This window comes from Pseudophryne corroboree, chromosome 1 (genome assembly GCF_028390025.1).
Source record: "Pseudophryne corroboree isolate aPseCor3 chromosome 1, aPseCor3.hap2, whole genome shotgun sequence".
NCBI classification, from domain to species: Eukaryota; Metazoa; Chordata; class Amphibia; order Anura; family Myobatrachidae; genus Pseudophryne; species Pseudophryne corroboree.
In genome coordinates this window covers 805,490,785-805,505,478 of record NC_086444.1, presented here as the reverse complement: position 1 = coordinate 805,505,478, position 14,694 = coordinate 805,490,785, and the positions used below count along the sequence as shown (strand labels likewise).

The following is a 14,694-nucleotide window of genomic DNA, read 5'->3' as shown; positions in this document are numbered from 1 at the left end:
AGTTCAGGCAATCCTCATTGCTCTGGACTGGCCAAGAAGGGCTTTCTATACGAATCTTCTGGGTCTTCTGCTGGAAGATCCAAGGCCTCTTCCTCTTTGGGAGGACCTACTGCAATAGGGGCCATTTGCTTATCAAGACTTATCGCGGCTACGTTTGACGGCATGGAAGTTGAATGCCAGATATTAGCTTGGAAGGGCATTCCGAGCAAGGTTATTCCTGACCTGATACAGGCTAGGAAAGGAGTAACGTCTAAACATTACCATCGCATTTGGAAAAAGTATGTCTCTTGGTGTGAATCCAAGGAGTTTCCTACGGTAGAGTTTCAACTGGGACGGTTTCTCCTCTTCCTGCAAGCAGGTGTGGATATGGAACAAAAATAAAACAAAATAAGACAGCGCTAACTGAAGATGGATTGTGGATAATACAGTACTAATTTATTAAAATGACAATATTCAACTAAACATTTTTAAAAAATTCATAAAATCTAATTCACTGCACTTTTATATTGTGGTCACCATACGTGTACTTATTGATCATTTGTTGTTATGTCCAAAGTCCCCGTGAAGTCCGCTCATTTAATGTCCCATATCCTGGGGTTGTGGCACAATCCCTGGGCCGATAGTACGCTGGAGGAATGTCTTATCCCAATTCTTAAACAAGGCAAAAGGGAAGTGTCCTCACCAGTATTGCGTGTTGGTAATTCTCTTCGGTCCTTATTGTTGGATAGGGTGTAAAAACTTGCGTTATTCAGCGGATTCCACAGAGGTCCAGACAGTGTTGGGTGATCAGGGTAGGTGACACAGGTTACACCAAATGTTTAGTTGAATATTGTCATTTTAATAAATTAGTACTGTATTATCCACAATCCATCTTCAGTTAGCGCTGTCTTATTTTGTTTTATTTCTGTTTTGCATGATATAGTGGGCGTGACTAGCCCACTCAGACAGCTGCTTATTATTATTTTTTATCACTATACTATTTGGAAACACAGCTCGAGCGCCCCTTCCAATTTGATTGGTTCTACATCCTTTGCCTAGGTGTGGATATGGGCCTGAGGTTGGGATCCGTGAAGGTCCAGATTTTGGCCTTATCCATTTTCTTCCAGAAACAGCTGGCTTCCCTCCCGGAGGTTCAGACTTTCTTGATAGGAGTTCTGTATATCCAGCCTCCCTTTGTGCCACCTACGGCACCCTGGGATCTTAACGTGGTGTTACAGTTCCTCCAATTGGATTGGTTCAAGCCTCTGCAGGAGGTTGAGGTCAAATTTCTCACGTGGAAGGTTGTCACTTTGTTGGCCTTAGCTTCTACTAGACGTGTGTCGGAGTTGGGGGCTTTGTCTTGTAAAGCCCCTACTTGGTCTTCCATGAAAATAGATCTGAGCTCCGGACACGTCAGCAGTTCCTTCCAAAGGTTGTGTCGGCATTTCATATCAGTCAACCTATTGTGGTGCCAGTGGCTACTGACTTTTCAGTTTCATCAAAGTCCTTGGATGTTGTAAGGGCTCTGAAATTCTATGTGAAGAGGACTGCTTGTCACAGAAAATCGGACTCTCTGTTTGTCCTGTATGATCCCAAGAAACTTGAAAGCAGACTATGGGGGTAATTCAGACCTGATCGTAGCAGCAAATTTGTTAGCAGTTGGGCAAAACCATGTGCACTGTAGGGAAGGCAGATATAACGTGCAGAGACAGTTAGATTTGGGTGGGTTATTTTGTTTCTGTGCAGGGTAAATACTGGCAGCTTCATTTTTATACTGCAATTTAGATTGTAGTTTGAACACACCACACCCATATCTAACTCTCTCTGCACATGTTATATCTTCCTACCCTGCAGTGCACATGGTTTTGCCCAACTGCTAACAAAATTCCTGCTGCGATCAACTCAGAATTACCCCCTATATCTCGCTGGATCAGGTTTACTATCCAGCATGCGTATTCTACGGCAGGATTGCCGTGTCCTACGTCTGTTAAGGCCCACTCTACTCGTAAGGTGGGTTCTTCCTGGACTGCTGCCCGGGGTGTCTCTGCTTTACAGTTTTGCTGAGCGGCTACTTGGTCTGGGTTGAACACATTTGCTAAGTTTTACAAGTTCGATACATTGGCCTCTGAGGACCTGAAGTTTGGTCAATCAGTTCTGCAGGAGCCTCCACGCCCTCCCTCCCATTCTGGGAGCTTTGGTACATCCCCATGGTACTAATGTGGACCCCAGCATCCTCTAGGACATAAGAGAAAATAGGATTTTAATTACCTACTGGTAAATCCTTTCTCGTAGTCCGTAGAGGATGCTGGGCGCCCGCCCAGCGCTTCGTGATCCTGCAATGGTTGTTTAACTCTGTACTGCTTCGTTCTTGGTTAAGTACTGTTTTGTTACTTGGTTAAGTAATATTGTTCAGCCATTGCTGATTTTTCAAGCTGGTTAGCTTGGTTTGCTTTGTATGTGTGAGCTGGTGTGAATCTCGCCACTATCTGTGTAAAATCCTTCTCTCGAAGTTGTCCTTCTCCTCGGGCACAGTTTCTAGTCTGGTAGGAGGGGCATAAAGGGAGGACCCAGCCCACACTCTCAAACACTTAAAGTGCCAGTGGCTCCTAGTGGATCCGTCTATACCCCATGGTACTAATGTGGACCTGAGCATCCTCTACGGACTACGAGAAAAGGATTTACCGGTAGGCAATTAAAAACAGGATTTTGATACCTACCGGTAAATCCTTTTCTCCTAGTCCATAGAGGATGCTGGAGTCCACTTCATGACCATGGGGTATAGACTGTTCCGCAGGAGCCATGGGCACTGGCTCCTCCCTCTATGCCCCTCCTCCAGACCTCAGTTATAGGAACTGTGCCCAGGGAGACGGACATTTCGAGGAAAGGATTTACTTTAAACTAGTGGTGAGATACATACCAACTCACACCTCAACCATGCCTCACAACATGGCATTCAACATAACACACACCAACAGGCATGAACCAATTAGAGCAACATGCTGAAACTAATATAACACAACTTGTGTAACTCTAATAACAAAACTGCAGGTAAAGTACGCACTGGGACGGGCGCCCAGCATTCTCTACGGACTAGGAGAAAATGATTTACCGGTAGGTATCAAAATCCTGTTTTCTCATACGTCCTAGAGGATGCTGGGGTCCACTTCATGACCATGGGGTTTATACCAAAGCTCCAGTACGGGCAGGTGAGTGCGGATGACACTGCAGCACCGATTGCCCGAACTTGAGGTCTTCATCGGCCAAGGTGTCAAACTTGTAGAATTTTGCAAATGTGTTTGACCCTGACGAAGTAGCTGCTCGGCAAAGTTGCAATGCCGAGACCCCCCGGGCAGCCGCCCAGGATGAGCCCACTTTCCTAGTGGAATGGGCCTTCACCGACGTCGGTAACGGCAATCCAGACGTAGTATGAGCATGCTGAATCGTACTTCTGATCCAACTCGCAATAGTCTGCTTGGCAGCAGGACACCCAATCTTGTTGGGAGCATACAGGACAAACAAAGAGCAAAAAAGACTCCTTAACAAGAAGAATAGGCGCTTAGTATAAAGTTGCTGCACCAAGCAGCTGCCGTGAGTACAGGAGAGTCATTTCTGAGGTAACAAACAAAAAAATACACAATGTTTAAAAAGTGTAACAATTTATTATAATAGAACCAATAAAACCATTCAAAATGGCAATTTCTTTCCTCAAAATACATAATATAAATATGCACACCACATTCTGTAAAATTATCTATAGATAGTTGGACCAATACGTGTCTGTTCCTATAGTATATGCCCAGATAAGTCCACTAGTCCGTAGAGGATATAATGTATCAGCACAATTCGGTTTGTAAATATTTACCGGTCACCAGTTTAGAGGTGGAAAGGCTTCCATATATGAGAGTCCATATTAGGCTTGTGATGTCCTCATTAGTGTAGCCCTTTGTATGTGTATATATATGTATGTGTATGTGTGTATATATATATATATATGGATTGAGAGAAAGGGCCTTCCTCCCTGGACAAATAGAGGTCTTAGAGTAGGGATTGTTATAATGTGTTAGTATTTAATATGCTAATTGGTCCTGGTTATAAGAATATTATAATATATAGCCTGTTATATTGGTATTAGAAGCAATAGAGTGGCTCGTGGTATTCTCCTCATGTGGTGAGGGAGAGAGTGACCAAGAGAGAAGATTCTAGTGGGAGCACGAGCTAACGGAGGAGACGGTTAGCCAGCTCGTGCGGACGGATGAGAGGGAGCTACGCAGACGGCAGAGAGTAGGGAGGAGAGAGAGGGATCACTCGTTCCGGAGCGGTATCTATTAGAGACTCCCCCGCCGGTACTGTCCTCGATCACCCAGCAGATGGATCGGAGAGGAGGAAAGAACGAGCGAGAGAGGAGGCGACATCATTGAGTGAGAAACCACCGGCCACAGAGAGAGAGGGCGTACCTGACGAGCGGCGCTGAGAGCCGAAGTGGTGAGTGAATGCCGGCCGTTCCCCGGGGGTCCCCAGCGCCTCTAAAGCTTCCCCACAGTGACGTACCCTAGTCTACCGGAGGAATCCGCACTGATACAGGAGGATAGTGGGGGTACAGAGCGCTACCAATACCCCCTACTGTCTAGGGGTCGGCCAGGATCCCGGGTCCTCTTTGTGCCTGATGAAAACCACTGAGAAAGGTGAAAGGGGGAGCAGTAACGCACATCAGGACAACCCTTAAGGAGGTCCCTCCCCCATGGTCCTTCAGCACAGTACTGCAGGGGGGAGTAATAAGGACAGCGTAGCCTAATGCCCCTACAATATAGAGGGCCAGTGGATAATAAGTAGGCAGCTGGATGATATGAGTAAGCAGCATAACTGAATGCAACGAGACTGCCATAATCAGTAGGGTATTCACATACCAGGATATACATACATACAGATTATCCCCACGGAGGGAGAGAAAGTACACGAGGATTCAGCATAACCGTGGATTTGTGTCCACCCTTCGGTATATCTTAACCATAGAGTTGGGGGAGCCTTGCAGGAGCTCGATCCACAGACATTCAGGGACCAGAGGAAGTGCTAGTCCCCACCGACAGTATAGTGAGAACGGAGGAGATATTACTATCTCGGAGGGCTATCGACCACTTTATTGATACCAGAGTAAGGAGAGGGGTACAGGGAATCCTCATCCAAGAAGGGTATGGAAAAGAAGGTAGTATTAACAAGGGAGTAAGACTATCTTGGATCCACTACCGTTCATTCTTTACTGACATTTGGGGCCATTGTCTTACCTACAGTTACATGCACTCTTGATATCATCGCTATCCTATTATCAATATATAAAATAGGGACCCTGAGGCCCCTTACTTACAGACGAAACCCTATAACTACGCACTATTAAGGATTATCTGGTCAAGGTACAGTAATAGTGACTCCCATTCTATGTTCTAACATAGTAAGGCCAGGCTGATATCTTTGAATGAGTACTGCAAGGAAAAAGGGAGAACTAAGGTGTTTAACAGCTCTCCTTTTACTATTATCCTTCATCAGTATCTCGCAGCGGTAAAACATACAATATCGGATGATATAACTCTACCCAAAGGGCCCCAACTGTGCACCAATGTATACTTCATTAGACTACTTGGCCGCACCACTAGGAGATACCACTCTAAGCTTCCATGAAAGTACTTTAATTAGAACTTATGGTAATATATGAGTTGGTATTAGTTATAAATTTGAACCGGTTCTAAAATAAATTCGTTGTATATGCATGCACTTTAGTTTGTTCGGAGAACAATATATGAAAAGTATCAATTTATCTATATGTCATTAATTGTTATCTATGATTTCATTCTGTGTGATGTTATTTAATACTATGTGATGTTATTTAATACTATGTAATGTTCCTAGGATCTCAAGTAGTATCCGGAGCTTGTTATGGTATTGGCAAATTAATAAAATATTTACTTACCTGTATATTTAAGTCCAAGGGAAAATTCTCTGATAGATCTGAAAGACACAAGGTGGGTACTAATGTCATAAGTTATTTAAAGGTATTTTCTATTGTCTTTAAGGCTTTCCCAAGCGAGCCCGAGAATCTTACAGCTTGGGTGGAGGCACTCATATTTCATAATATAGTAACCTTTACACTTTCCGAAGAATAGAGGAAGGGAGGGTTACAAGTGGAGGCACTGCTGAGATCCCTAGCCTACTGTTGTCTCCTGTTTACCAGAATCATTGTCAGCATGGAAGTTATTACAGAAGTCGACCTTGGGCGATGGTGCCTAGAGAAAGGGGTGAATCCTGGATACTTTTTTGGGTTACGAGGAAATATGGTTATGGTAACTGATGACGGTATGTTAAAGACTGTGGGGAATTTATGTGGTGTAAGGCAACCGTGTATAGTTGATAAATGGACAGGCCCATATGGAGATGTTTGTGTCCTCATAAAAAATGGCAATCCATTGGATCGAACCTTGATTCCCAGCATGATATTATTAGAAGGCACCATGGGAAGGAAAGTCCAGGTAGTGTGGCCGGAAGAGAGGAACGAAGAGGAAGCGTCCGAATCCGCTCAAGGGGAAGCATTAGAGGGTCCTGGAATGGGGGAACCCATTTCTGGGGGTTGTTTTCCCACTATGAGTAGAGGAGTGGATCCTGCTAATACTACCCAGAAGGGTCTCTATGATACTCCAGTAGATAATGTAGTGGATAAGGTGGTAAGCCACCTTGAAAGGTGGCATTATGAAGGAGGATACAGACGTTTAAGAATCTTTTCCGGAATTACACCTGTTCCAGCTGGAGAAGAAACGTATGAGATGTGGCGTGAAGCGGCAATACAACATTCCGAGGAATGGCAATGTCCTGAACACATAAGGCGGCAAAGGGTGGTTGAGAGCTTACGTGGACCTGCAATGGGGGTGATCCAGGCTACTCGCCGGAGTAACCCTACCGCCACCCTGAGGGATTATATCGAAGCATTGGATTTTTCTTTTGGGACATTAGAGGATGTGGGAGACTTGATGGCATGATTGAACTGCACGTATCAAGACTATGGAGAGACATTGACCCATTATATATATAGGGTCGACCGATTAATATATAAGATTGTTGATAAAGGTGGACTTAGTCCTGATATAGTCAACGAAACAAGGTTAAAACAAGTATTAAAAGGAGCTCTGACTAATAACCCAGTAGCTCAAAGATTAAGATGCACCATGGCTAGTGCACCACCTCTTAACTTGACAGAATTAGTTAAGGAAGTAAAATTGGAAGAGGTACAAATTGAAAACCGGGAAAAGTCTGTTAGAAAAGTTAAAGTGGTGGTACCATCGGCTGACACTCCTCCTCCTACTATAGATGACCGACTGTTGAAATTAATTGAGGAGCAAAACAAGAAAATCGATCAACTGATTGCTTTACAGACTCCGCAACCACCCCCGACAACAACTCGAACATCTGGATGGGGTAGAGGAATCAACAGAAGAGGAGGACCTCGAACGAATATAGAGTGTTATAGCTGCGGTCAGCTTGGGCATCGGTCGTTTGAATGTCCCCTAAATAGATATGACACCCGAGGAAGTAACCCCCATAGGAGGAGGGAGTCTCTGGGGGAAAACGAGAACAGGAGCCCTGTGGACCCCTCACAGGCTCCCCGATCATAAAAGTTCAAGCCATGGGGAGTGCCCAGTGGTCTCATAATCTTCCAGATAAGTTATTGGGACATGCACCATTAACAAGGGCTATTATTAATGGAAAAGACTGCACCATTCTAATGGATAGTGGGTCGCAAGTATCCATTGTCTTTGAGTCCAGGTTTAATGATCATCTTTCAGATATCCCCATTTAACCTCTCAGTGGACTCACCATCTGGGGATTGAGTGAGCAGCGGTATCCCTATCTAGGGTATATTATCACGCAAATTATGTTTGAACCAGGCTTGGGCTCCCCCAACGAGACTGTTCCATTGATAGCTCTAGTTTGTCCGGATTCACCAGGGGACAATGGAAATTTACCCGTTATTGTTTGCACTAATACTAACATGTACGGGAATCTCATTAAGTGGTGTGAGAAACAAGACCTTGAACTCAGAGTCCATCGAGGAAAGGAGGAAATGGAAGGCAGATGTATGTTCCTACAAGGAGACGACTGTATAACGGGGGGAAAAAAGCCACTGAACCCAGTGATAAATGGGCATGTGAACTCAAGACTTAACCTAGAATCTTGTTTCGAGGGAAGTGACATCCCTGATGACTATAAACAAATTTTGATGGAACAATTACTACAGAGGGAGGCGGTTTTCGCAAAAGATGAATGGGATCTAGGGTCAGCGATAGGGGTGGAACACCATATTAAATTAACGGATGAAACGCCCTTCCGGGAAAGGTCAAGGAGGCTGGCGCCCGCTGATTTCGAGGATGTAAGGAGTCATCTAAAGGGGCTACTGGAGAATCATGTAATTGCGGATTCCGAAAGTCAATATGCATCCCCTATTGTCATGGCAAGAAAGAAAAATGGAGAGATTAGACTGTGCATCGACTACCGCATGTTGAACCGACGAACTATTCCGGACCAATACACCGTCCCTAAGGTCGAAGAAGCGCTAGATTGTCTGCAGGGCAGCCGGTGGTTTTCGGTGTTGGACCTCCGCTGTGGGTATTACCAAATTCCCATGAGTCAGGCTGATAGATCCAAGACTGCCTTTATATGTCCCTTTGGGTTTTTTGAATTTCTGAAGATGCCCCAAGGTATAACGGGAGCCCCAGCAACATTCCAGAGGACTAGGGAAAGAACCGTGGGAGATATGTGTTACCGTGAAGTTTTGGTTTACTTGGATGACATCATTGTCTTTGGTAAGACTCTTCAAGAACACAATGATAGATTGATGAATGTATTAGATCGTTTACAATCCCGAGGGCTTAAACTGTCGGTTGACAAGTGCAAATTCTGTCGTTCATCAGTCAAATATTTAGGACATATCGTAAGTCGACAGGGAATAGCCACTGACCCTGATAAAGTAAACACCATACAGAATTGGCCACGACCCGAAAATCTCAAGGATTTGCGTTCATTTTTGGGATTTTGCGGGTATTATCGTAAATTCATCCCGCAATATTCTGAAATTGCCCGACCACTCACAGATCTTACTCGAGGATATCTGCCAAGGAAGGGCGATTACTACCAACACAGGCAGAATACAGTTCGAGAGTATTTTAAACCTAAAGAACCTTTTGGAAGTCGATGGAATCTAGCATGTGAAGAAGCTTTTGGAAAACTTAAAGATCGATTAATGCACTCCACCGTATTAGCGTATGCAAACCCTGAGCTTCCTTATGAAGTCCACATAGATGCATCACTTGATGGTTTGGGAGGTGTTTTATATCAACAACAAGATCAGCAAATCAGACCGGTGGCGTATGTTAGTCGGGGACTATCTCAGAGTGAGAGGAAATATCCTGTGCATAAATTGGAGTTCCTTGCCCTTAAGTGGGTAGTAACTGAGAAGTTTCATGACTATCTATATGGCGCCAGGTTCTTAGTTCAAACCGATAACAACCCCTTAACCTACATCCAGACAACTGCCAAACTTGATGCGACAGGACACCGGTGGTTGGCCGCATTAAGTAACTATAATTTCACCATAAAATACCGACCCGGAAACAGTAATCAAGATGCCGATGCACTATCCAGAATGCCCCATCGACAAGTTAAGGAAGATATCCAGGAATGGGTAGAAGTTCCTGCTTCTGATGTAAAGGTACTCTGTCATCAGATTAGTATCACCAAGAATGCCATTGTAGCGGCCATTACATTGACTGGAGCCTCTGAGCAAGCTATACCGTCTCAGTATTGTATGCTGAATCTATCAGCTGTAGAAGGAATGGAAATGATCAGCTCTGCCCAGATGGCAAGGGAACAGAAAGCAGATGAGGATATTTCACCGATAGTACGTATTTTAGAGGGGCATCCTTTTCAGGTCCAAGAGGAGAATCTTACGGTGAAATCCCGAATATTGATGCATCAATTAAAGCGACTACTATTAAAAGATGGACTAGTTTATCGGAGCAGCATACGGCCAGATGGCATCAAAAGATTACAACTGGTATTACCTAACAACTATACCCAGTTGGTACTGTCAGAGTTGCATGATTGGCATGGCCATTTGGGGTACGACAAAACTCAAGGGTTGATTGCTGACCGCTTCTTTTGGCCTTTCATGAACAGAGACATTGAACATTACTGCAAGACCTGTGGGAGCTGTATACTGAGGAAAACCCCTCCCGCCAGAGCCGCTCCCTTAGTAAACATTCAAAGCTCTGGGCCCATTGACCTTTTAAGTTTGGAAGAGCCTGGAGGTAAAGATGGAAACATCTTAGTGATTACAGATCATTTCACTAGGTATGCACAGGCATACGTGACCCCAAATCAGAAAGCTGTGACGGTGGCTAAAACCCTATGGGAAAAGTTTTTTCAGCATTACGGGTTACCTGCAAGAATACACTCCGACCAAGGACAAGACTTCGAGAGTCGAATAATTAAGGAACTCTGCATGTGTTGTGGGATAAGAAAATCCCGAACGCCACCATACCACCACCAAGGGGATCCACAACCGGAAAGGTTCAATCGGACTTTGTTAAATATGCTAGGAACATTGAGTCCAATACAGAAATACCAGTGTAAGCAACATATATCTTCTTTAGTGCATGCATATAACTGCACTAAGAATGGATCTACAGGGTATACCCCATATTTCTTAATGTTTGGAAGAGAAGCTAGACTACCCATTGATGTTTGTCTGGGGACACCGTCGCATTCCACCACTTCCTCCCATCATCAATATGTAAGGCACCTTCAGCAACAGCTAAAGAACGCCTATCAATTAGCTCAAGCAGCTGCAAAACGCTCAGGAGAGAAGAACAAGACGCAATATGATCGCAATGTAAGAGAGCATAGGTTGCTCCCTGGAGATAGAGTATTACTTCGAATGTTTGGTGTTCCCAGGAGTCAGAAACTTACTAATCAGTGGCGACCCTACCCCTATATTATCCTCCGACAACTTCCAGATCTTCCCGTCTATCAACTAGTACCCGAAGATGGAATAGGTCCTCAGGTAACTTATCACCGTCAGCATCTATTACCTATATCCCAAGATACCCAATGGAAAAGCAGTAATTGTGATACCGAGATAGTCGTGTCCCCACCTGGAACGAGGTCTCTGGGTGATGAACCCAAGAAACTCAACAGTTTAGTAGAGGAAGTTGAAGAGGATGATAACTATTATAGTGGAAGGTACTATAAGGAAGAGGAGTCTTCAGTAACGGGTGGAGGAACAGCTCAGGATACCAACGAGTGGAATATTTGGAATAATGTCAATACTATGTATGGTAATGATTGTGGCCTGGAAGACATCGGTAGGATTGATGAAAGAAGTGAAGAAAGAAGTCTCAATGTACCGTAAGTTGATGAAGCTATGGGGGAAAACAGCCATGAATCAGAAACGGGTTCTTTTCCTTTACCTAGGCCACAAAGAATTCGGAAGCCCCCTCGGATACTCACATATGACCAATTGGGGATTCCTACGGAAGTACCTTTGGTAGTACACTCCACTCCAGTGTTACCCTGGCCCTATTTTGAACAGATAGGATATATGGGGTGGTGATTTCATAATTCCTGTCATTAGAATCACCAGGGGGAGAATGTAGCCCTTTGTATGTGTGTATATATATATATATATATGTATGTGTGTGTGTGTGTATATATATATATATATGGATTGAGAGAAGGGGCCTTCCTCCCTGGACAAATAGAGGTCTTAGAGTAGGGATTGTTATAATGTGTTAGTATTTAATATGCTAATTGGTCCTGGTTATAAGAATATTATGATATATAGCCTGTTATATTGGTATTAGAAGTAATAGAGTGGCTCGTGGTATTCTCCTCATGTGGTGAGGGAGAGAGTGACCAAGAGAGAAGCTTCTAGCGGGAGCACGAGCTAACGGAGGAGACGGTTAGCCAGCTCCTGCGGACGGATGAGAGGGAGCTACGCAGACAGCAGAGAGTAGGGAGGAGAGAGAGGGATCACTCGTTCCGGAGCGGTATCTATTAGAGACTCCCCCGCCGGTACTGTCCTCGATCACCCAGCAGATGGATCGGAGAGGAGGAAAGAACGTGCGAGAGAGGGTGCGACATCATTGAGTGAGAATCCACCGGCCACAGAGAGAGAGGGCATACCTGACGAGCGGCGCTGAGAGCCGAAGTGGTGAGTGAATGCCGGCCGTTCCCCGGGGGTCCCCAGCGCCTCTAAAGCTTCCCCACAGTGACGTACCCTAGTCTACCGGAGGAATCCGCACTGATACAGGAGGATAGTGGGGGTACAGAGCGCTACCAATACCCCCTACTGCCTAGGGGTCGGCCAGGATCCCGGGTCCTCTTTGTGCCTGATGAAAACCACTGAGAAAGGTGAAAGGGGGAGCAGTGACGCACATCAGGACAGCCCTTAAGGAGGTCCCTCCCCCATGGTCCTTCAGCACAGTACTGCAGGGGGGAGTAATAAGGACAGCATAGCCTAATGCCCCTACAATATAGAGGGCCAGTGGATAATAAGTAGGCAGCTGGATGATATGAGTAAGCAGCAGAACTGAATGCAACGAGACTGCCATAATCAGTAGGGTATTCACATACCAGGATATACATACATACAGATTATCCCCACGGAGGGAGAGAAAGTATACGAGGATTCAGCATAACCGTGGATTTGTGTCCACCCTTCGGTATATCTTAACCATAGAGTTGGGGGAGCCTTGCAGGAGCTCGATCCACAGACATTCAGGGACCAGAGGAAGTGCTAGTCCCCACCGACAGTATAGTGAGAACGGAGGAGATATTACTATCTCGGAGGGCTATCAACCACTTTATTGATACCAGAGTAAGGAGAGGGGTACAGGGAATCCTCATCCAAGAAGGGTATGGAAAAGAAGGTAGTATTAACAGGGAGTAAGACTATCTTGGATCCACTACCGTTCATTCTTTACTGACATTTGGGGCCATTGTCTTACCTACAGTTACATACACTCTTGATATCATCGCTATCCTATTATCAATATATAAAATAGGGACCTGGAGGCCCCTTACTTACAGACGAAACCCTATAACTACGCACTATTAAGGATTATCTGGTCAAGGTACAGTAATAGTGACTCCCATTCTATGTTCTAACATAGTAAGGCCGGGCTTATATCTTTGAATGAGAGTACTGCAAGGAAAAAGGGAGAACTAAGGTGTTTAACAGCTCTCCTTTTACTATTATCCTTCATCAGTATCTCGCAGCGGTAAAACATACAATATCGGATGATATAACTCTACCCAAAGGGCCCCAACTGTGCACCAACGTATACTTCATTAGACTACTTGGCCGCACTACTAGGTGATACCACTCTAAGCTTCCATGAAAGTACTTTAATTAGAACTTATGGTAATATATGAGTTGGTATTAGTTATAAATTTGAACCGGTTCAAAAATAAATTAGTTGTATATGCATGCACTTTAGTTTGTTCGGAGAACAATATATGAAAAGTATCAATTTATCTATATGTCATTAATTGTTATCTATGATTTCATTCTATGTGATGTTATTTAATACTATGTGATGTAATTTAATACTATGTAATGTTCCTAGGATCTCAAGTAGTATCCGGAGCTTGTTATGGCATTGGCGAATTAATAAAATATTTACTTACCTGTATATTTAAGTCCAAGGGAAAATTCTCTGATAGATCTGAAAGACACAAGGTTGGTACTAACGTCATAAGTTATTTAAAGGTATTTTCTATTGCCTTTAAGGCTTTCCCAAGCGAGCCCGAGAATCTTACAGCTTGGGTGGAGGCACTCATATTTCATAATATAGTAACCTTTACACTTTCCGAAGAATAGAGGAAGGGAGGGTTACATTAGAAATGGTGAATTGCTGAAGATATCCTCTTATTGATGCAAGCTGGTAGTGGATCCGGGATTGGTTCAGACACGTCCAACTGGTCGCTCAGATGGAGAAGGTGTAGAGCAGAAGTGGCAGGGGGTCCAGACGCGTTTCGCTGCTCCCCAAAAAGTTTTGCAGCTTTATCAAAGGATGCCATGTAGTATGTGAGTGGGGTATAAATACCCTTTCTAATGAGGAGGATTCATGACACTTGTGCTAGTAATCAAACCAATCACTTCAAATAAAAATTAAAACACATTTATAACATAACGGAGGCAGACCTATTACGTATATTCATTCTATGGACCTTTTAAAATTATGATATTATAATCCTGTATATGTATAAACCTTAATTTCAAACACACTTACAAATTGAAAACCGTGTATAACACGTTTTTAAACCAATGGGTAACACTATTATGTGTTACCATAGTAACTGAGGTTTAAACGCCTATGATTGGCTGCATAGGTTGATAGACTAAGAATGTAACCAATAAGAGCCCGACCTATTGATTGGTCGCTAGCAGTCACATGACCGCTAGTAGTAATGACATGTTTCGTATTTGCTCTGTCTTTCTTCCCGGTCACGTGATGCATGCCGGTCATGCGGCCGGGTCACATGACTCGGCTCCGACACACGACCTTGGCTAAAAGAACACAGCTCGTGAGGGTAGGAGAGGGAGATCTTCATACAAAGGTTGCGGAACTGAAATAGACCTATTATTCAAACGGAAAAAACTGTCACAGATCAATT

The 14,694-nt window shown here is 44.1% G+C and overlaps 1 long non-coding RNA gene across 2 annotated transcripts in view; it reads right to left on the bottom strand.

The window, feature by feature from the left end:
* Nucleotides 1-14,694, bottom strand: part of LOC134910709 (uncharacterized) — a 323,989-nt gene that overhangs the window by 5,099 nt on the left and 304,196 nt on the right. For both annotated transcript variants that reach the window (XR_010176274.1, XR_010176276.1), the window contains exons 8-9: nt 13,705-13,742; nt 5,939-5,976 (exon numbers count right to left, since the gene is read on the bottom strand). This is a non-coding gene — a long non-coding RNA (uncharacterized LOC134910709). The remainder of the gene's footprint in view (nt 1-5,938; nt 5,977-13,704; nt 13,743-14,694) is intronic.